This window comes from Palaemon carinicauda, chromosome 8, assembly GCF_036898095.1.
Source record: "Palaemon carinicauda isolate YSFRI2023 chromosome 8, ASM3689809v2, whole genome shotgun sequence".
Classification (NCBI taxonomy): Eukaryota; Metazoa; Arthropoda; class Malacostraca; order Decapoda; family Palaemonidae; genus Palaemon; species Palaemon carinicauda.
This window is the reverse complement of record NC_090732.1, coordinates 160,396,500-160,420,259: the sequence shown is the minus strand read 5'-3', so window position 1 is coordinate 160,420,259 and position 23,760 is coordinate 160,396,500. Positions and strand designations below refer to the sequence as shown.

The 23,760-nt window shown below is 43.2% G+C and overlaps 1 protein-coding gene across 1 annotated transcript in view; it reads right to left on the bottom strand.

Annotated features, from left to right (window-relative positions):
- LOC137646062 (nanos homolog 2-like) overlaps nt 1-23,760 on the bottom strand; it is a 184,955-nt gene that overhangs the window by 95,886 nt on the left and 65,309 nt on the right. The gene's annotated exons all lie outside the window — the stretch shown is intronic.

Below are 23,760 nucleotides of genomic sequence, written 5' to 3'. Positions count from 1 at the left end.
TCTGCAATGGACAAGTATATGTTTAATGAAGTTATTGTTTACCTATCATAATTGTTATTATCATTAGTTATCCATCAAAAACTATAATCCAATTTAGAAAACCTATGGTAATTATACTATTACACCTTTAACCTAAGGAGAATTAGCATACAAAATACTGATTAAAACTGTCTCATTGTATACCAGCTGAAGGAAAGAAAAACTTCTGAAACCGGGTGGTGGCACAACACAGAACCTCAATCACAGGTGGATGTTGCTTTTGTATTATTGCAAATCAAGTAACACACTAGTTCTTGAGGTGTAGGTATGAAAAGGGCAAACGGATGTTTCTTATTGAAAAGAGATATGGAAGATGGTCAAACAGGACACACTATTGTATTCTGCAAATTAAGTAAAACAATACTTAAAGGGCTAAAGGATATTTCTTACTTCATCAAGGGGCAATTTGAGAAGATATTAGCCACTTCAGTTGAGCTTGGTACAAAGAGTCAAGGAACTGGCAAGTGCATCAGGTGTCCTCGCCGTTCTTAGTCAACTAAATTTAGCCAAAATATGACCGAAAGGTCGAAGTTTGCGTGTGAAATCAGATTTTTTTTTTTTTTTTTGCACAGTAACTTGGGAACCTAGTAGACACCCCAGGAAAAATTCCCCATGCATCCCATTGAATATTCTTCCAAAATGCAAGACCGCAAGACAGCAACCATTGGTGGTACGTATTTAAGGGTTACCTATGAAAATCTTTTATTTCAATTTATATACTGTATCAGGACATTGACACCACTGTAGTAAATAAGTTGATAAAGTTTTTAAAGACACTCCCTCATACTTTCGGAACAATAGGGCATTTTGTCTGCCTTAATCACACATAATGACAACTCACACGTAGCAAACTGCATATGCAGAGAGAAGCATACTTTAAATGGTGAGGGGGCATTCATACTCTCGAGCCATACATGCCCATATATTTATCATTCAGGCAATAGTCTCTGTGCTACTAACATTTCCTGGTGAGTTGAATGCAGTCGATTCTGAAGTCCTCAAACATTTGTGAAATGATTTTGGATGACCTTTGTGACAGCAAATCACTCTTTCTACTAAAGAAGTGATTTACCTCAATCGCATGTTAGAACAGGAACTACAGAAAATGCATGACCTTAGCTGAACAGTAAAGATATGGATTCAGCACTGTGATTGTGAGCTCAGACTCCTCTACTTTATCCAAGAAGAAAAAACAGGTGATTGGACACTTGATCATTGAAAGCATGATGGAGATAAAGTTCACATGCCAAGTCGGCCTGGTTACAATTTCAAAGATGGAATATCTAGATAGGTTACTACCCGATGATGACTTTAAGAAATACACAACCCAAGGATATTTCACTATCTGCAGAAAAATCAAGTTCTGGTTAGGTATGACCATTGAGCCAACTCTTGATGAAGATGATGAAGGTTCAAGGCGGTCTGACCAGTGGGCATGGAATCAAGCATTTATTCCTAAGCAAAATACAAACTCTCATCATTAAAATACAGTAGTGGGATTTTAACTTTGCATGCCTGCCAGCATCCCACCCACGCATGGTAAGAGCGACTGCATCAGTGGGACTCTCATCACTTTAATCCTAGTCGCCCTTCCAGTTAGAAGTCTGCTTCGAATGCTGTCCATGCTAAGTTTCACTGTTTTTTATTTTCACAGTACATTTGTGATTATAAGTGTATCCTGAAGTTAATATGAGAACTTGCCCTGGTTTTAAAGGTCTTCCTTGTGACACCTTTATGAGCTGAGTGGAGGTGGATCCCAATCCTTTGCGTCCTGGGTGTTGAGGTATTCGATGCTCCTTTACCTCTATTTGTGATTTTTGCAGGGATTGTTAGCCTTCTCAATGGGAGAAATATAATAGTCGTCAGTAGAAAGCTAACAGGAATCATTCTGCTTCTGCTTCTTCCTCAGTCAAAAGGCCTCCATTCCAAATCCTGAACTTTCTCTTTAAGATCATTCCTTATTGGAGTTTGCTAAACATTAATTGTTCAGGATGAGGGCCATTTTGTGCAACATGATGATTTTGTAGATGTGTTATTACCAATTGAGAATGAGAGAGAGATTACAATAGAGGAACTGAGGAGAGCACTAGATGAAACGAGAGTAGGAAAAGCATCTGGTATGGATGGTGTGAAAGCTGAGATGTTGAAGGAAGGGGGTGTGACTGTACTTGAATGGTTGGTGAGATTGTTTAATATGTGTTTTGTGTTGTCAATGGTAACAGTAGATTGGGTTTGTGCATGTATTGTACCACTATTTAAGGGTAAGGGAGATGTGCATGAGTGTTGTAATATTGAGTTTTTATGATAAAACAAAGTTTTATGAATACTTACCGGGCAGTTATATATATATATAGCCGAGTCTCTGACTGCGGCAGAATTTAATCGAAAATCGCGGCAACCGCCTTGTGGTGGTTGTGTGGTTAGATGGTTAACAACAGGGTGGTACTTGGAATCATTCCCATTTTCTGTTCCTCAGATTATCTTTGCCCGACCTGTCTCCTGAGGGGAGGTGGGTGGGCTTTAAAATATATATATAACTGCCAGGTAAGTATTCATAAAAGTTTGTTTTATCATAAAAACTCCATTTTTATGAATAGAACTTACCTGGCAGTTATATATATATAGCTGATTCACACATTTGGAGGAGGGAAACAGACAGAAAAAACATAGTTGGGGAAACAACAAAAGAGTTGCAGGAGAACAAACACCTTGATTCCTTACCTGCTAAGGTAGCTGACTTCAAAGGTAACTGCCTCTAGAGTCGCTTTCCCTTAGGAGTGTTCAGCCAGGAGTAGACCTGCTACGCTGCAAACAACTCAATCGAGTCTGTCAAAGGGGTAGGACCAACAACTTGACTAGACTTCAGAAAACTACCTTCCCATATAAAAAACCTGCAACCTTACTAAAGCTAACCATCTAACCTTGCAGAAATAGATATAAACTATCTATCTGGACTGAGGGAACCGTACCACAGGACGAGGACCTCAGACAACCATAAAAAACACAAACCCATATACAAGTACATAAACTAAGGTTGAGTGGGGGTAGTAACTCCTTTGCCTAATACAGAAGCCGCAGCTACGTATGGGCCCAAGGTATAACACTTGTCATAGTCCACTCTTACCTCTCTGAAGTAATGAGAAGCGAAGACAGAGTTGCTCCTCCAGAACGTTGCATCCATGATCTGCTTAACTGACATATTTTTCCGGTATGCCAGCGAAGCAGCAATGGCCCTTACTTCGTGAGCCCGTACTTTTAACAGGGCGATGTTTTCTTCCTCACAAAAGAGGTGGGCTTCCCTAATAGTTTCCCTCAGGAAAAAGGACAAAGCGTTCTTTGACAGGGATTTTTGAGGATCCTTCACTGAACACCATAAGGAGTTGGAAGCACCCCTCACGCTCTTAGTGTGGGCCAAATAAGCCTTGAGAGCCCTAACCGGGCAGAGGAGGCTTTCCTGTTCCTGACCTACTATATTCGTGAGGTTAGGGACTTCAAAAGGCCTAGGCCAGGGTTTCGAAGGGTTCTCATTCTTGGCGAGAAAGTCGAACCTCAAGGAACAAACCGCTCCATTTAGGGTGAAGCCTACAGGCTTCTCGATTGCCTGGACCTCGCTGATCCTCCTGGCAGTCGCTAGAGACAAAAGGAAGAGGGTTTTCTTAGTCACATCTCGCAGAGAAGCTTGAGAGATAGGCTCAAACTTCCTGGAGCACAAAAACTTAAGCACCACATCCAGGTTCCAAGAAGGGGGTCTTAAGTGCACCTGCTTCGTTGTCTCAAAAGACCTAATGAGGTCCTGCAAGTCCTTATTCTGAGATAACTCTAAGCCTCTATGCCTAAAGACGGTTGAGAGCATGCTCCTGTATCCTTTAATGGTAGATACAGCCAGCTTAGCATCCTGCCTGAGGTACAAAAGAAAGTCTGCAATCTGGCTCAGAGAGGTAGAGGACGAGGAAACCTTGCGCCTCCTGCACCAAGCTCTAAAGGTCTCCCACTTTGACTGGTAGACTCTTTGTGAAGAGATCCTCCTTGCCCTGGCAATAGCTTTCACCGCTTGTGCCGAAAAGCCTCGAGATCTAACGAGCTTCTCGACAGTCTGAAGGCAGTCAGATTGAGAGCGAGGGGGTTTTGGTGAAATCTCTCGAAGTGGGGTTGTCTGAGAAGATCTGGACTTGGCGGGAGTCTTCTTGGAAAGTCCATCAGTAACCCTACCACTTCGGTGAACCATTCCCTCGCAGGCCAGAATGGAGCCACTAGGGTCATTCGTCCCGAATCGAGGAGAGCGAACTTCCTGACAACCAGATTGATGATCTTGAACGGGGGAAAGGCATACATGTCCAGCCCCGTCCAATCCATCAAGAAGGCATCCACTGCAACAGCTTCCTCGTCCGGGACTAGGGAGCAATAGTTGGGGATCCTCTTGTTTAGACCGGAGGCGAAAAGGTCTATTACTGGTCTGCCCCACAACTTCCAGAGGCTCCGACAGACATGCGGGTTGAGAGTCCACTCTGTAGGGAGGACCCCTCCTGCTGAGCATGTCTGCCCTGATGTTTCTCTGCCCTTGAACAAACCTTGTCAACAGCTGGGTCTCGTTCTCGTTCGCCCAGAGGAGAAGCTCTCTCGCAGTTGAGAACAGGGAGAGGGAGTGAGTTCCCCCTTGCTTCCTTATGTACGCGAGAGCTGTGGTGTTGTCGGAATTGATCTCCACAGTCTTTCCCGACACCGAGGTTTTGAAGGCCTTGAGCCCTAACAAAATGGCCATCAATTCCTTCCTGTTGATATGCCAACTGACCTGACTCCCTTCCCAAATACCTGAGAACTCTTTGTTCCCTAGTGTTGCTCCCCAGCCTGACTCGGACGCGTCTGAGAATAACACTAGGTCGGGGTTCTTCTTGAACAAGGAGATCCCTTTTCCCAACAGAGCTGGGTCCAGCCACCACATTAAAAGATCCTTGATCTATGTCGGAATGGGAAAAGAAAAAGTGTCCTCCTGGATCTTTCTGTTCCAAACCTTTGCGAGGAAGTGTTGCAGAGGCCTTAGGTGCAGTCTCCCCAAAGGGACAAACTGCTCCAGGGAGGATAGAGTTCCCAGCAGACTCATCCACTCCTTCGCTGAGCATTCCTGCTTCCTCAAAAAGTCTTTGACTTTGTCCAGGCACCTGGTCTGCCTCTCCTGGGAGGGAGAAGCCTGAAAAAGAACTGAATTCAGAACTATCCCCAAATAGAGAATAGTCTGATTCGGCTCGGTCTGAGACTTCCCCCAGTTGACGATGAGTCCCAGGTCCTGAGTGATCGTATAAGTTTTCATTAGGTCCTCCAGACATTTCTCTTTCGACTGTGACCGGATCAGCCAGTCGTCTAGATAGAAGGAGACCCTTATCCCCTCCTGATGTAACCAGCCTGCCACATTCGCCATAAGTCGGGTGAAAACTTGGGGAGCTGTGCTAAGACCGAAGCAAAGTGCCCTGAACTGGAAGCACTTGCCCTGGAACACAAACCTCAGATATCTCCTCGAAGACGGATGAATGGGGACGTGAAAATAAGCGTCCTGCAGGTCGAGAGAAACCATCCAGTCTCCTGGACGAACTGCAGCCAGCACTGACTGAGTCGTCTCCATGGAGAACTTTGTTTTCTCCACGAAGGCGTTCAGAGAGCTGACATCTAGGACTGGTCTCCATCCACCCGAGTTCTTGGGAACCAGAAACAGGCGATTGTAAAAGCGTGGGGAGGCGAGGTCTTGAACTGGCTCTATTGCTCCCTTGACCAACATCTGGTCGACTAGCTCCAGAAGAGCCTCTCCTTTCCCCGCGTCGGTGTACTGAGCCACTAAGGCCAGGGGAGAGTCTGAGAGAGGTGGTTTCTTTAAAAAGGGGATCTTGTAACCTTCCTTGACAACTGAGAGGGACCAGGTGTCCGCCCCTCTCCTTTCCCAAGACTGCCAAAAACGAGACAGTCTTGCCCCTACTGGTGTCTGGAGGACTTCCATCTCATTTTTTGGACCGGGGCCTAAACGCACCCCTGCTGGCCCTTGGCCCTGACTCTTGTCTTCTCCCCCTAAAATCCGCTCTCGAGGAGATCCTGCCCCGAAAGGGCTGTTGAAACTTCTTCTCCTCCTTCTTCAGAGGAGCAGGAGCAACAGGTAAGGTCTTTCTAGCCGACCGAGACAAAAGGTCCTGAGTAGCCTTCTGAGCCAGAGAAAGGGAGATATCTCTGACCAGAGCTTCAGGAAAAAGATGACGTGAAAAAGGGGCGTAAAGTAGCTCCGACTTCTGGGCAACAGTCACAGATCTAGAGGTGAAGGAGCACAAAAGGGCCCTCTTCTTCAAGACCCCTGCTGAGAAAAGGGAAGCCAATTCATTAGCTCCATCCCTTAGAGCTTTGTCCATGCAGGACATGATACTCGTCAGGTCCTTCGTGTCCTCCAGGAGTTCAGACTTCTTGGCCAGAGTCCCGAGAGACCAGTCCAGGAAGCTGAAAACCTCGAAAACCCTGAAAATTCCCTTGACGAGGTGATCAAGCTCCGACATGGACCACATCACCTTGGCAGAGTTTAAAGCATGCCTTCTTGCCGAGTCCACAAGAGCCGAGAAGTCACCTTGGGAGGAGGAAGGCACTCCTAACCCCAAAGGTTCCCCTGTCTCATACCACATACCGGCCTTGGAAGCGAGCCGGGACGGTGGAAAAGAAAAGGTGGTCTTGACAGCTTGTCTCCGTTCCTTCATCCAATCATCCACTTTAGCGAGAGCTTTCCTGGCCGAAATTGAAAGTTTCATTTTGATGAAGGCTGAAGACTTAGTAGCTTTCTTCCTGGTAAATTGAGACTGAGGAGAACGAGGGGCCGAAGGTTGAAATTCCTCCCCATAAAGTTCCAAAAGAGAGCGAGAAAGAACCTTGTAATCGCTAGAAGAGTCAGCAGGTTTTTCTTCCTCTTCCGAAATATCTTCGAGGTCCTGCTCAAGGATAACATCCCGAAGAGTTGGGCTGCCAGCAGTCTGGCAGCGAGAGCTGTTTGAATCCTGGCGCCGAGCGCCGCTAACATCCAGTCGGCGAGAGGCGGTATCGTCACGATGACGAGAAGCGGTATCGTCACGATGACGAGAAGCGGTATCGTCACAATGACGAGAGGCAGTATCGTCACGATGACGAGAAACGGAAGCGTCCTGAAGATGCAGGCTGCCGTCGTCTTGAAAATGCAGACTGCATTCATCCTGTTTCCTAAGAAACGAAGCAGTAACGTCCAGGCGTTTCGAAAGGGAAACGGAATCGTCACGGCGCCGAGAACGAGAGGCAGTATCGTCCTGGCGGCGGGAGAGGGGGGAAGGAAATTCCTGGCAGCGTGCCGATGAAGAGGGTGTACGTTGTCGTACGGCCGACGAAGTGCGCAGAGGTTTCTTGGGAGAGATACTAAAATCTCTCTTAGAAGAAGATCTCTTAACAGGCAAAGAGTGGCTGAAAGCTTTAACTAATGATGAAAGTTGTTCCTGCATAACAACCATGAAAGCTTTAGCAACCTCCGCTGGCTCTCGCGGTGCCGAAGACGGCAGTTGTCGTACGGCTTGACTGGGAGCGCTGGCAGAAGAAGCAGGGAGTCTAGCAGGATTAACTGGGCTAAGGACTCTCTGTTTCGCCCTCTTAACAGGAACATCGAAATCGTCTTCCGAAGGATCAGGGTCTCTGCTACTCGAATCGGGAGAGGGAGAGCGAGACTGCACGTCCCGGTTCCACCCTCTCTTCATTGGTCTTGATTCGTAACGCCAATTACGTCTGGGAGAACGATCAGGCGAAGACACAAACGTATCCGACACGCCTTTCCTACGGCGGTCAAGAGCAGCCTGGGAGATCGCAACAGGACCTCTCACTCCCTTTCGGTTTTCGACGTACCTTCTCCCTTGGTCCTGGGAACTTGGTAGAGGTCTAGACCTAGGGGTATGACAGATTCGATCAGTCGCCACCTCCACTGCACTTTTACAAGCACTAATTTCACCTACACCCTTACCTTTAAAGGCCTCCAACTGTGCTTTAATGGCCTCCAATTCAGCAGCTAATTTAGCATACCCAGGGTCATCCGTAGGCACAGGTCCTGCAGAAGGGGCAGGAGTCACTACATTTGGGGAAGGAATACCTTCCAAAGGGGTTACAAGCAAAGGGTCAATAGATAAATCTAAGCTAGGCTCACTAGCAGACTTTGACTTTGATTTAGCTCTTCTAACTCTATCAATCTCAAGTTTGCGCACATAGCGCTGCATAGCTAACCAATAATTATCAATTAAAACCTCGCATTCCTTGCACTTATTATCTAAAGCACATTCAAACCCCCTGCAACTCATACAGATAGTGAGAGGGTCAACCGAAACTTTCGGCAACCTCACCTTGCAAATATCATTCGCACAAACACGATAATGAATTTTCTCACTCATGATAATAAAGGAAAAAAGACAAAAAACAAAAACAACACGATTGCCAAATCCCAACACAGTGTACTTCACCAAAAACGAAGTCCAAAAGGGGATGAAGGGAAAGCGATCCGAAAAAACTCTGAAAGGCGGACCAACGATGTTGTCGATCCGGCCGGCAGAGATAATCTGAGGAACAGAAAATGGGAATGATTCCAAGTACCACCCTGTAAGGGTTGTTAATCATCTAACCACACAACCACCACAAGGCGGTTGCCGCGATTTTCGATTAAATTCTGCCGCAGTCAGACTCAGCTATATATATATAACTGCCAGGTAAGTTCTATTCATAAAATCAAGAGGTATTAGTTTGTTGAGTGTAGTTAGAAAAGTGTATGGTAGAGTAATGATTAATAGGATTAAGGATAAAACAGAGAATGCAATCTTGGAAGTACAGGGTGGTTTTAGAAGAGGTAGGGGTTGTATGAATCAGATTTTTACAGTTAGGCAGATATGCGAGAAATATTTAGCAAAAGGTAAGGAGGTGTATGTTGCGTTTATGAATCTGGAGAAAGCGTATGATAGAGTTGATAGGGAAGCAATGTGGAATGTGATGAGGTTATATGGAGTTGGTGGAAGGTTGTTGCAAGCAGTGAAAAGTTTCTACAAAAGTAGTAAAGCATGTGTTAGAATAGGAAATGAAGTGAGTGATTGGTTTCCGGTGAGAGTGGGGCTGAGACAGGGATGTGTGATGTCGCCGTGGTTGTTTAACTTGTATGTTGATGGAGTGGTGAGAGAGGTGAACGCTCGAGTGCTTGGACGAGGATTAAAACTGGTAGGCGAGAATGACCATGAATGGGAGGTAAATCAGTTGTTGTTTGCGGATGATACTGTACTGGTAGCAGACACAGAAGAGAAGCTTGACCGACTAGTGACAGAACTTGGAAGGGTGTGTGAGAGAAGGAAGTTGAGAGTTAATGTGGGTAAGAGTAAGGTTATGAGATGTACGAGAAGGGAAGGTGGTGCAAGGTTGAATGTCATGTTGAATGGAGAGTTACTTGAGGAGGTGGATCAATTTAAGTACTTGGGGTCTGTTGTTGCAGCAAATGGTGGAGTGGAAGCAGATGTACGTCAGAGAGTGAATGAAGGTTGCTAAGTGTTGGGGGCAGTTAAGGGAGTAGTAAAAAATAGAGGGTTGGGCATGAATGTAAAGAGAGTTCTATATGAGAAAGTGATTGTACCAACTGTGATGTATGGATCGGAGTTGTGGGGAATGAAAGTGATGGAGAGACAGAAATTGAATGTGTTTGAGATGAAGTGTCTAAGGAGTATGGCTGGTGTATCTCGAGTAGATAGGGTTAGGAACGAAGTGGTGAGGGAGAGAACGGGTGTAAGAAATGAGTTAGCAGCTAGAGTGGATATGAATGTGTTGAGGTGGTTTGGCCATGTTGAGAGAATGGAAAATGGTTGTCTGCTAAAGAAGGTGATGCATGCAAGAGTTGATGGGAGAAGTACAAGAGGAAGGCCAAGGTTTGGGTGGATGGATGGTGTGAAGAAAGCTCTGGGTGATAGGAGGATAGATGTGAGAGAGGCAAGAGAGCGTGCTAGAAATAGGAATGAATGGCGAGCGATTGTGACGCAGTTCCGGTAGGCCCTGCTGCTTCCTCCGGTGCCTTAGATGACCGCGGAGGTAGCAGCAGTAGGGGATTCAGCATTATGAAGCTTCATCTGTGGTGGATAATGTGGGAGGTTGGGCTGTGCCACCCTAGCAGTACCAACTGAACTCAGTTGAGTCCCTGGTTAGGCTGAAGGAACGTAGAGAGTAGAGGAGTAGAGGTCCCCTTTTTTGTTTTGTTTCATTTGTTGATCTCGGCTACCCCCCAAAATTGGGGGAAGTGCCTTTGGTATATGTATGTATGTGATTAGTGAACCCAATATCTTATACAATGATACAGATGCTTTGGCTCCAGCTCTTGTCCAGCCAGAGCAAGAGACGTTACAAGTTATGTTAGTCTAACCATTTAGCACCCCCAATATGATTACCACAGAGGATCACCTCTTTATTTCAGATTTTGTATATCAGGGAGTTCTCTTCACAATGCAGAAGCACTCCCAGTGAGAATTTCAACATTATCACATAACCGTACGGCACCTCGGACTCTGCTCCCAGAGATGACAAATCAACCTATTTCTCCTGTTACAAAAGTAGATTTGTTAGAAGGAGCTTACTACTATTCTCCTATCCGTACCCATGCGAGTCTGACCTTCATTAACTCCCAGGGGTCCTACAAGTAAGTCTTCCCATCAAAAAGAAACAACCCACTTCTCTCTAAGAAAGATATCCTCTTTATCAGATTTTTCAGGTAAACCTCACAAGGAATTACAGGCCTGGTCATAATGTCCATGCGCAAGTGCAACATTAAATCTGCAACCGTAGACCCACAAACCGGTTCCGCTCTCACTTCCCCAAACCAGTACAGACAAGCATTTTTTATGACATCTCAGTCAGGGAACGGACCTCCTTTATCACGTCTCCAAGTAAACGCGCCACCATCCCACCTAGCTTGCAAGCAGTATACAAGGCTACCATTTCATGGACAAAAACTCATACTGACGCGTTAGGAACTAGTTTACCATCCTATACGAGATTAACATACCTTTTTAGGCCCGTCTAGAAATGATAATACTAAATTATCCCTGACTATACTTGTGCCTACATAAGTTAAAATCGCTTTGAGAGAATTTAAACTGAAGACTAAACCGGCACATAATTTTGAGGGAAAGGGCAATAGAACTGTACCCGCCATTTTCTTGTATCCCACCAACTACGGACTTTCGAGACCAACCTCCCCGTAAGAGACAGAGGTCGGACTCCCAGTCATTATTCAGACAAAGATATGCAGTAGACACTTTCGATGGGATCCACCCGATCAGTCTTATTCTTTTCCACATTTCTAGTTCAAAGAAGGTGACAAAACCTTCTCTCCTTTCTCCATCTTATATAACCATGAGTCTTGAACTCATTTTAATCAAAACATTTTCCGTTTGGTTCTATTGCTTCATATCATGCTTCAAGACCTATAGGAGAAAGAAAGGGTATTCCAGAAAAAGTGAAAAATCCACAAACTTTTTCAAAACAGGAACCAAGTACTTATAGGATAAGACAGAGAACCTTAATGATACAGAGATCAAAAGGCAGTATGAGGTCTTACTAAGTTTGAGGGCAAAAACTCCAGAGTTTGTTCTTTACCCGACAGCTTCCCTTTGGGGTACCTGCATCATTATGAGGAGGGATGCTTGACACGCCACATAGCTATCTGCACGCCACATAGCGTTTACGCTTCGAGGGGGAAGTGTGGCAAGTTATGGGAGGAGCCGTTACAAAATTCTCCTCCTCCGTTACTGTTACGGTACTCGGAGACATCATATCCGGTCGCCATGTTGGCCGCCAAAGCGTGCCTTCCTCATTCCTTCCGGCGTATATGCCAGCCTCCATGATACAAAAGGATTGGGAGGGACCTGACAGGCCGGAATAGAGAACAAGGGCGGGTCCATCAGGACGTCATGGCTATCTCACCCAAAAATAGATTTTTCGCTTCGCTCAAAATCTGTTTTTTTGGCTCAAGCCATGACGTCCTGATGGAAGTGTACCAGAGAATTAATGTATCATGGATTTTTTCCCTTTGTAGTGCCTTCAACTTTTAAACAATATTCCTTTGGTCTGATGACCACAGAGACCCGTGACATCTCCGTTACATGTCACTTCAGATAACCATATACCATGTTATTGCTTCCTGCCCCCCTGGCAGGGAAGTCCTATTTGGATGTAAGGAACATCTTGAAATCACTTGATAAAGGAACTCACCTATTGTCGGAGATCTGGCCGGTCTCATGGACAGATTGAAGAAGGTAAGTACAATTGTGTTGGAATAAATTACCTTGGTCTAGGAGAGTATGCATCAAGAAGAAGCAATATTATAACATTGAATATAATAATATTCAAATAATAAGGTAAGAAAAATTCTCTAACAGTGTTTTTATTTCATGTGTGAGGGCAAAATGAGACGCACAGGGTAACAAAATTCTATTTTAATCAATAAAATAAGAATTAAAATGAAAAGTATATTTCAATTGGAATGCAATTAGAAACAGACTAAAGACATCAGAAGGCGTGGGTGTGGAATCTAAAAAGGAAGAACTTGCCATTACACACATAAGTTCCAGGGGAACTATAAAGCCTTTCTAGAAAGTCTTATATACACTTCATGTTAAAAACATGTGGCACACGTGTTTCTGTCTATGTTACTTCACCTTTGAAGAAGAACAGTCCTTAGTGTCACAAAGTGGCACTTAAAATCACTATGTTTCGCACTAGAGTCAACACAGGCACCCATGGAGTTAAGAGTCCCGAATAACTCATTGTTCTGTGCAGCACTAAGCAGCAGGTTTTAACATACTACCTGCTGCCACCACGTAACGCTCAAGTTCGTGCACCTGCTTCGCGTAGTGTTTGAAAAACACTCGAGGATTTCCAGCCCGTGAAAGATCGAAGACTTTCGAAATCCATTGCCTGGAAAAAGTTCAAGGAAGAGGCGACTTTCTTGGGATCATGACTTGCGGGTGTACTGTCAGGATCCGCTCTGCGAATAAAGTAGGTGATCTTCGCCCTTAGATGTTTGAGTGACAAATCAGATCCCGATGTTTCTCCTTTAAAGAGCTGTCCTCCACCAAAGTCTGAAGTTCTTCGAAGATAGACCTTTAGACTCTCCACTGGGCATAGAGAGACATCTTCCTTCAGAGGGCAGATTTTCCAGGGGCCCCATCTTTTGGTGGGAAGCTCATTCTTGGCGAGAAACGTTGGGTCAGGGAAGAGGGTAAGTTCGCCTGTCTCAGCAAACTGTATCTGGCCCTCTTCTCTAGATAAAGCCACAATTTCACTGACTCGGGCTCCCGAGGCGAGAGCAAAAAGGAAAATCACTTTTTGAGTCAAATCTTTCAGAGGGCAAGACTCATTGTCCAGACTTGAGGCAAAATGGAGCACCTTATCAAGAGACCAGGAGATGGGTCTCGGTGGAGGTGCAGGAAGGAGTCTAGCACATGCCTTTGGCAGCTTGTTAAAGATGTCGTTGGACAGGTCTATCTGGAAGGCATAAAGTAATGGTCTTGTCAAGGCCGATTTGCAAATGGAAATCGTGTTGGCTGCCAAGCCTTATCCATGAGGGTGAATAAAGAAGGACAGACAAAAGTCTATAGAGATTTCTGTAGGATTTTTAGCCCTGACGAAGGACACCCATTTCTTCCAGGATGACTCGTACTGCCTTCTGGTAGATTTTGTTTTGTATTCCTCTAGGAAGTCCAAACATTTCTTCGAGAACCCAAACCTCTTCGTCACGGCTAGGGAGAGAAAATCGTGAGATGAAGGTCTCAGGTTTTCTTTAATGAAGCGAAGACAGTCGACTTCTGAATCTGCTGGGAGAGAACTGGGTACGGCAGAGGAATCAGCTTGGGTTGTAACTCCAAGATTAGAGGGAACCAGTTGCTCCGGGGCCACTTGGGTGCCACTAGAGCTGCTGTTCCTTGGAAGGTTCTCAGCTTGGTGAGGACTTTCAGCAGAAGGTTGGGTGGAGGGAACATGTAAATCTTGGACCATCTGTTCCAATCCAGGGACATGGCGTCCACAGTAACACAAAACAGCCTTCCCTGGAATTTGGTTAGGCCATGGGCCCAAGGATCGAAGGTCCAACGATCCTGAAATTGTTGGAGCCTCCCTCCTACCGGAAGCGTCTCCTTGCTTCGATTGATCGGAGAGTTTACCTCCTCGACCGCCTACCTGGGGCACCGCGGTCATAGTAACTGTGGGATGCTGTTGAGCAGGCCGAGGGAAAAGTCTAGACTTCTTCGTCTTCCTTTTAGGTTGGGGACCCACATCCAGGGAAGACTTCCTCTTTGAAGAGATGCCCCACTTCTGGAGAAGGTTCCTATTCTCCGTGATGGCTTTCTCGATTACCTCTTTGACTACTTCGTTCGGAAAGAGGTTTTTACCCCATATGTTAAAAGATATCAGCTTCCTGGGTTCATGTTTCACTGTTGCAGCAGCGAACACGAACTCTCTACAGGCTCTCCTAGCCTTCATGAAAGCATACAGGTCTTTTACTAAGGTGGCCATATGCATTTTGGCCAGGACCATGAGCATGTCTGGGGTACTTTGTTGGTTTGCACACATCTCTATGCACTTTTGTAGGGATAAAGAGGCTGCAAGTCTCTCCTTCGTCTCTTGTTCCTTGCACAAGAGAAAATCAGAAAGTTTAGGGAGATTCTCGCTAAACTGTCGTCCAGAGATGTCCGCGTCCAGTTTCCCTACTGAGAAGGTTAGGTGGACTTCCTTCCATTCCTTCTCCTGCATGGGCAAGGCTAGCGACAGAGGCTTGCACTCCTCAAGTGCAGGGCATGGTTTGCCTGCCTCCACTGCCTTGGCAACAGATTTAAATGCCTCCCACGTAAAGGGGAATGCTATTGAAGCAGGAGCAAGAAAGGTAGGGTGTTTCTTGCTCAAGGCGGACACTTTCGACACCGAATAGCCCGCCTTTCTCAGGCTACTTGTCAAGAGAGCCTGTGCCTTAACGTGGTCAAAAACCATGACCTCCTTCGGTTCTGTCTCCTCTTTTGACATTGGTTCATGCTTCAGTCAATTGAAGCAATCAGGGAAAGTGTTAAAGCTTGGCCAAAACTGGATGTCGTCTACGGGGACAGCTCCCATCTTCTCTGAGATATAGAGTTTGCCGTTCAAAATTGGCATAACCTACGGATACCTCCAGGAATTGGTTTTGGAGCAGGTCGGGAGGCCTTAGCCTCTAAGGCGCTTGAATAACCCTCGGGAGGCGATAAGTGAAGCTTCACGGAGCTCTCTCTTGAATTTCACTTCTTATTTTGCCTCGTTTGCGAATGTTCACCATTAAATCCGTAAGATGGGCCAGCGCCTGGCTCATATTGTCCAATGGAGGGGTAGAAGGTGAAGACGTCGAGGGTAACGGCTCCGGGGCCAGCACAGACGGAAGGAATTCCGACACGACATCATCATCTTCTTCCAGAGGTAGAGTAGACTCCTCCTCAGGATGATCTTATAATAGATCCTTTTTAGTGTCCATAGACACTTCCGACATCCTTACCTTCTGGTGGATGTCCATACTTTGCAACGCCTCTCAGACATCCGTCTCGATGGCAATCTGGATGCAGGGAGGTGCGAATCGTGCTTAGGGCACAACCATTTCACTACCCACTTTCGGGAACAGTAAGCTACGCATCCTATCGTTAGGTAGGTATGGTCCCGGAGAGTTCTTCTGAAACCCTCTTACCCACTTGCGTAGCTTTTTACGTGCCGCATCCCTAGACTCCATTGACTTGGGGTTGTCAAAACCTTCAGTCACCAAGGTCCGGCAGATATTGCAGACTTGGGGGTCCCAATATTGCAGGGATTCGGTAATAATGGTGCAGGGGGCATGAGACCTGCATGCTTTATGAATGTAAAAGTTCTTACTCCTATGATTGCAGAAGATCACATCGCATTTAAACTAGGGTTCCTCCTGTAAAGAAAGGAAAATAAAATAAGTATACGTTTATCTCACATGATAAACAGATATGCAATTATTCATATTTTAATCATTATAGCTTAGGATACTAAGCTAGAAAGAAATATGATATTTTAATTATAAAATAAATTTTTGAATATACTTACCCGGTGAATATATAATAGCTGCAACTCTGTTGCTCAACAGACACATACATAAAAACTCGCCAGCTATCGCTATACAGGTTGCGGGTGTGCCCACCAGCGCCAACTGTCGGCCAGATACCACTCTCGATGTAAACAAAACCTCAATTTCTTCTCATCCCACTGCGTCTCTATTGGGGAGGAAGGGAGGGTCGTTTAATTTATATATTCACCGGGTAAGTATATTCAAAAATTTATTTTATAATCAAAATATCATTTTTAAATATTTAACTTAGCTGGTGAATATATAATAACTGATTCACACCCAAGGAGGTGGGTAGAGACCAGAGTTAATTATGTTTACATCGTATAAGCTAAGAGTTTTTTATTTCATTTTGACAGTTATCAATATAACAAAACCAAAATAAATAGGTACCTGGTAAGGAAGTCGACTTAGACGATTACTCTGCCTTGTAAGTACGTCTTCCTTACGGAGCCTCGCGATCCTCTTAGGATGCTGACAGACCCCCAGGAGCTGAAGTATCAAGGGCTGCAACCCATACAACAGGACCTCATCAAACCCCTAATCTGGGCGCTCTCAAGAAATGACTTTGACCACCCGCCAAATCAACCAGGATGCGAAAGGCTTCTTAGCCTTCCGGACAACCCATAAAAACAACATTAAAACATTTCAAGAGACAGATTAAAAGGATATGGAATTAGGGAATTGTAGTGGTTGAGCCCTCACCCACTACTGCACTCGCTGCTACGAATGGTCCCAGTGTGTAGCAGTTCTCGTAAAGAGACTGGACATCTTTCAAGTAAAATGACGCGAACACTGACTTGCTTCTCCAATAGGTTGCGTCCATGATACTTTGCAGAGATCTATTTTGCTTAAAGGCCACGGAAGTTGCTACAGCTCTAACCTCGTGCGTCTTAACCTTAAGCAAAGATCGGTCTTCCTCACTCAAGTGTGAATGAGCTTCTCGTATTAACAATCTGATAAAATATGACAAAGCATTCTTTGACATAGGCAAGGATGGTTTCTTAACCGAACACCATAACGCTTCAGATTGGCCTCGTAAAGGTTTAGTACGAGCTAAGTAGAACTTAAGAGCTCTAACAGGGCATAAGACTCTTTCTAGTTCATTGCCTACGATCTCCGATAAGCTAGGAATATCAAAAGATTTAGGCCAAGGACGAGAAGGTAGCTCATTTTTGGCTAGAAAACCAAGCTGCAGAGAACAAGTAGCTTTTTCTGACGAAAACCCGATGTTCTTGCTGAAGGCATGAAGCTCACTGACTTTTAGCCGAGGCTAAGCATACCAGGAAAAGAGTCTTAAGAGTGACATCTTTCAGGGAGGCTGACTGTAAAGGCTCAAACCTGTCTGACATGAGGAATCTTAGGACCACGTCTAAATTCCACCCAGGTGTAGCCAAACGACGCTCCTTAGAGGTCTCAAAAGACTTAACCCTGGATAGGTACGCTCCTCGGACACCCCTTTAAGGGTATACTCGGACGCGAACGACCCCGACGCCAAAAAAAATTCTTGAAAAATCAGTTTTTGCAGTAACCTCCTTTTTTCTTTTGCCAAAAAAAACTTCAATGAATGCTTAAAACAACTGTAAAGATAAATACTACTCATCTGCAGAAAAACTATTTATTATAAATATTTTAAAAAATTAAGTAGAAAAAAAAAAGACCTGACATAAAAATTCATAAAAAAAAAGTTTATACATATATACACAAATCCTTTTAGGAATTGATTCTTGAATGTTTAGGACACATCTTGATGTATTTTGGATGAAGTCAGACCCATGGAGGTGAAGATCTGAAATGAGAAAAAAAGGGTAACTTTTTTTGGCCAAAAAAATTTGTCCAAATTTCATGAATTTTTTTGGGTACCCAAATGAAATAGGAAGTGGCTAATTTTTTTAGGGAATAAACATATGTTATCCTAAAATAGAAATATGTAAAAAAATCTTCATTATTTTGTAAATTACATTTATATCAGGGGCCATATCTAAAGGTAATTTTTTGAGTACTTAGAAATTTCGTAAAAAAATACATATATTTAATATATATGATATTTATGCAGGTAAAAATATACCAAAATATCACAAATTCTATAGGGAACAAGAATATATATAGATAGGGCAGCTTACGCTTCGGATATGTCCACAAAATGGCCGCCAACCACACTGACTCAGACTCCCTAATCTGCCACTTGAAATGTAGGAAGGGTATGTCAATTTCAAGGTGTTATTTACTAATCTAATTATTATTGGATATGCATAAAAATTGTATGGTGGGTTGCTGGATAATTGTCGATTATTTTACGACTATAAAATTAAAATTCTGGCCCAAAAAAATTTTTTTGAAGGGAAATAAAATCGAAAAAAAAAAAATGTAAAACAATATATTTTAGCTAAAAAAATTTGATGATATTCAATCAAAAAAAAAGTAAACAAAATTTTCCGACAAATAAACATCTAGAGGAATCATTACTCTGTGATAGTTCCTTAGTACGTAGTAATTTTGAAAGAATTGGGAAAAAAACGAAAAAATGGCAATCACCGGAAAATCGAACACATACCTATATATACGCCATATCTGGCTAAAAAAAAGATAGGCATGGGTAGCCAGATCATCTAGAAACACTTTCCAACACTATAAAAATATAAGTTTTGCGACACTACTTGCCAATTCCTTACGGTAACATGACTAAGCAAAAAAATGCAAAACAAATAAAAAGGGGCACTCGCGGAAAAATGGCTAACATTCTAATATACGGCATTTCAGAAAAAAAAAATTCAGCCACGTGCTAGGCAAACCATCAAGGCACATTTTCCGACAAATAAACATCTAAATGAATAATTACTCTGTGATAGTTCCTTAGTACGCAGTAATTTTGAAAGAAATGGGAAAAAACGAAAAAATGGCAATCACAGGAAAATCGAACACATACCTATATATACGCCATATCTGGCTAAAAAAAGAAGATAGGCATGGGTAGCCAGATCATCTAGAAACACTTTCCAACACTATAAAATTATAAGTTTTGCGACACTACTTGCCATTTCCTTACGGTAACATGACTAAGCAAAAAAATGCAAAACAAATAAAAAGGGGCACTCGTGGAAAAATGGCCATTCTAATATACGGCATTTCAGAAAAAAAAAATTTCAGCCACGTGCTAGGCAAACCATCAAGGCACATTTTCCGACAAATAAACATATAAATGAAATATTACTCTGTGATAGTTCCTTAGTACGTAGTAATTTTGAAAGAAATGGGAAAAAACGAAAAAATGGCAATCACAGGAAAATCGAACACATACTTATATATACGCCATATCTGGCTAAAAAAAAAATAGGCATAGGTAGCCAGATCATCTAGAAACACTTTCCAACACTATAAAAATATAAGTTTTGCGACACTACTTGCCAATTCCTTACGGTAACATGACTAAGCAAAAAAATGCAAAACAAATAAAAAGGGGCACTCGCGGAAAAATGCCCAACATTCTAATATACGGCATCTCAGATAAAAAAAAAAAGACATGCACGTGCTAGCCCAACCATCAAGGCACACTTTCTAACACATAAACATGAAAAAAAAATCAATAATATACGGCAATTCCTTACTACGTAGTAAATTTTTACAAATATTGAAAAAAAACAGAAATTGGCAACCGCAGTTAAATACCCAATATACCAATAACTACGTCGTATCTGACAAAAACAAAATCACGCATGGGTAGCCAGATCATCTAGACACACTTTCCAACACTAAAAAAGCAAAAGTTTTACGACACTATTTCGCAATATCTTACGGAAAAATGACTTGGCAAAAAAATGAAAAAAAATGAAAAAGGGACAGTCGCGGTAAAATGCCCGACATTCTAATATACGGCATCTCAGATAAAAAAAAAGACATGCACGTGTTAGCCCAACCATCAAGGCACACTTTCTAACACATAAACATGAAAAAAAAATCAATAATATACGGCAATTCCTTACTAAGTAGTAAATTTTTACAAATATTGAAAAAAAACAGAAATTGGCAACCGCAGTTAAATACCCAATATACCAATAACTACGTCGTATCTGACAAAAACAAAATCACGCATGGGTAGCCAGATCATCTAGACACACTTTCCAACACTAAAAAAGCAAAAGTTTTACGACACTATTTCGCAATATCTTATGGAAAAATGACTTGGCAAAAAAATGAAAAAAAATGAAAAAGGGACAGTCGCGGTAAAATGCCCGACATTCTAATATACGGCATCTCAGATAAAAAAAAAGACATGCACGTGTTAGCCCAACCATCAAGGCACACTTTCTAACACATAAACATGAAAAAAAAATGAATAATATACGGCAATTCCTAACTACGTAGTAATTTTTACAAATATTGAAAAAAAAAACAGAAATTGGTAACCGCAGTTAAATACCCAATATACCAATAACTACGTCGTATCTGACAAAAACAAAGTCATGCATGGGTAGCCAGATCATCTAGACACACTTTCCAACACTAAACAAGCAAAAGTTTTACGACCCTATTTGGCAATATCTTACGGAAAAATGACTTGGCAAAAAAATGAAAAAAAATGAAAAAGTGGCACTCGCGGTAAAATGGTCCTCGTGGTGATGAACGACATTTTAACTAAAAAAAAAATCATGCACATGGTAGCCAAACAATCCACCAAGACTTTCCACAACTGATAACCTATACAAGTTGCACCATTCTACGACAATTTCATAATACGTAATAACTTTGATAATTATGCAAACTACCTTAGAAGGGTAAACTCGGTCGCGCTCGACCCCGACGCGTCTCAGAAATCGGGGAAGGAGTACAGCTACAGCAATGCACATCTGGACACTACTAGAGCGTGTAGGGGAGACACCTCCTGCAGGTCGATCACCCACAAATTCAGTCACGGGGGTGAGTCACGTGAGAAAAACCTGTTTTTTTTTTACGCTCGGGGTCGCAAACGACCCATCGTACCTATCCAGGGTTAAGGAGGTCTTGCAGATCTAAGCCTCTATGCCGGAAGACCGATAGTAGGAGCTGAAAGGGATCGTACTTTTCTCAGGTATAAGAGAAAATCAGCTATTTGAGCTACAGAGGTACTGGTCGAGGATACAGAAACTGACTTGCACCAGTCTCGGAAGACTTCCCACTTCGACTGGTAGACTCTAATGGTAGACGCTCTCCTTGCTCTAGCAATCGCACTGGCTGCCTCCTTCGAAAAGCCTCTAGCTCTCGAGAGTCTTTCGATAGTCTGAAGGCAGTCAGACGAAGAGCGTGGAGGCTTTGGTGTACCTTCTTTACGTGTGGCTGACGTAGAAGGTCTACTCTTAGAGGAAGACTTCTGGGAACGTCTACTAGCCATCGAAGTACCTCGGTGAACCATTCTCTCGCGGGCCAGAGGGGAGCAACTAACGTCAACCTTGTCCCTTCGTGAGAGGCGAATTTCTGCAGTACCTTGTTGACAATCTTGAATGGTGGGAATCTGACAGTTTACTTGTGAACCTAAGTTCTGGAGAGAAGAGGTGAGGCCTTTCAGACCCACTGGTTTTGCTATGACACACCCCTGGCTCCTCCCCCCGACAGCTGTAAGCGGGCACAAACCACGCCCATCGGGGCGGAGCTACCAGAGACATGTGAGTTGACAGGAACCAACCCGCCATATTTGAAGTTGCAAGTTGCTATGAAGTGTATCTGTACTTACCATTCCATTTTCCTGTTGTGAGATTTATTTGAGATTGCAAATTACTACAAGTAGTAACTCAAAGTTCCAATTGTGAATTTTAACATTTCCCATTCCTCTTTATATTTTAAGATAATATAATGTGACAGTAGTTCACCTCCCCTTTCCAAGATATTCCTATCTTGTTACCTAAAAGTTGCCTTTCCTCTAAGTGCGAGGATAAGAGTCTAAATATATCTTAAAGAAATTATGAATAATTGAAAAAATGTTATGGTTGGCTTTCAGAAACCTGAAAGCTGTTGACTTTGTATGTAATTACTTTAAAAATCCTTTATTTCCTCCAGAATGGTCTCCTCGGTTACGGGGGAAGGGTCGGAGGGTGAACCAGACCCTGGGTCTGAAAGGCCTCACCTCTTCTCTCCAGAACTTAGGTTCACAAGTAAACTGTCAGTTCTAGAGAGAGAGAGGCTTCAGCCTTTCAGACCCACTGGTTTTGCTCACCCGATACTTCAGGGGGCATGAAGATGAAGTCCTGCAACGACTGCATTGAACGCTCCCTGTAGACCGAGGAGAGCATAAAATGACCCAAATACAGAGTTGCTTTTCCAATTCATTCTAGTCATTATCTCTTGCAGCGTAACTCCATTATACATCATCCTTGAAGCTGCTTGACCTCTGATAGAGTGGAAATTGGTGGAGTGTTTTCTAGCATTGGGATCAGCTCTGAAAATACAGTCCCTGAATAGCTGCCTCATCTTTGGAAGGGACATGATCTTGAAGTTTTCATCCAGCCAAATATGGTCTTTCCTATCTATGTTTCTTTCTGCACAGATTTTATTTGTGTACTCCAGATAAAAGTTTAATTGTCTAACCGGACAAATTTTTGGCTTGGTAGGGTGACACCTAAAGCTGAATTCAATAGGAGTGTAATTGTTTCTCTGATTCTTGGCCATGAAGGAAGGGTGGTTCCTTAACACGATGGTTTCTGGCGTGAAAGTGCTCCTAGAGATACATAGATGATTAAATTGGTTAGCTCTCAATGGGCAAGCCAAAGCTACGAGGAATAAGGTCTTCTGAATCATGAGCAGCATAGAATCATCTCTTGTAGTGTTGAGGAAGGAAACCACTTTATCAAGATCCCAGCCTGGAAATTGATGAGAATTGCTGGGTCTTCTTCTATTTACTCCATCAAGCATAGCTTTAATGTACTTGTCTTCTGCTAGACAATAATTGGGAAAGTATCCCTTCAAAACCGGTCCAAGAGCAGCTCGGTATCCTTTTAGTGTGTTGTATGCTAGGCCCTTGTCTATTAATTCGTTAAAATAGAGTAGCACTGATAAAAGGGGGAACTTGTTGTTACCTCCATATTTATTGTGTATGAACTCTTTAAAGCTGCTGAAGAGGTTTTGGTACTTGGCCATGGAACTGTCTCGTAAATTGGAAGTAATTTTGTTGCATATCTCTGGAGGAAATATAGAAGGTAGTTGATCTTTTATATTCTGAAGGCGATCAAATTTAAGTGGTGTTGCGCTAAGGGTAAGGTACAGTCCATATGAAGTATCTGGCAGCCTTCTGCTTTGACTTTGTACTTCCGGTATTCCTTGGAGACTGTCTTGACAAGGGGAATCCATGGTTCTGTTTCCTGGGAAACAGTGCAGAAGAGCATATTGTTATTACATTCGTTATATATCTTAAAAGCAACTTTATGCAGTAAGAAGCCTGGGGGAAAAGCATAAAGAGGAGAAGAACCTTCCCAGCTAATGTGAAGAGCATTATTACTGATTGCTTTTGTGTTGGGTATGGAAGAACAAAATCTTTTACATTTAGAATTAAAACCATTGGTGAAAAGGTCTATTTCAGGAGAGAAATTCATATCTGTGCAAATTAAATTGAATAG